This window comes from Polypterus senegalus, chromosome 1 (genome assembly GCF_016835505.1).
Source record: "Polypterus senegalus isolate Bchr_013 chromosome 1, ASM1683550v1, whole genome shotgun sequence".
NCBI lineage: Eukaryota > Metazoa > Chordata > Cladistia > Polypteriformes > Polypteridae > Polypterus > Polypterus senegalus.
Window position 1 is genome coordinate 171,027,329 of NC_053154.1, and position 438 is coordinate 171,027,766.

The 438-nt window shown below is 36.1% G+C and overlaps 1 non-coding gene across 1 annotated transcript; it reads right to left on the reverse strand.

The window, feature by feature from the left end:
• Nucleotides 1–366: 366 nt before the first annotated feature.
• Nucleotides 367–438, reverse strand: trnap-ugg. The gene has a single exon. It is a non-coding gene; the product is annotated as a tRNA-Pro (tRNA).

The window sequence follows — 438 nt, forward strand, 5'->3', positions numbered from 1 at the left end:
AAGTTAAAGTTAATAATGTAACCAGTTCAGCTCCATAATGAAAAAAAGAAAGCATGAATGAAAGTGGAGGTCTCTCACAAACAAACCTAGTGTTTAAACTATCAGGTATTTAAATTAACAGCATATTTTTACATTCTTTACACAGAAGCACAAATGTGTATGTGATGTCAGCTCCTATATAATGAAAAATGTTCAGGCACAGTACTAGTTTTTGATAGAAACAAACTTACTGAGTAAAAGATGTCAAGAAGGTAAATGATAAACCTTCTACAGGGTGGACAAATCCCACTTTTAGTCATGTGAATTTTAAAATCTGGACGCATGTGTAGAATAAATATCTCTGTAAAAAAAACAGATCTAAAACTAGGGCTCGTCCGGGATTTGAACCCGGGACCTCTCGCACCCAAAGCGAGAATCATACCCCTAGACCAACGAGCC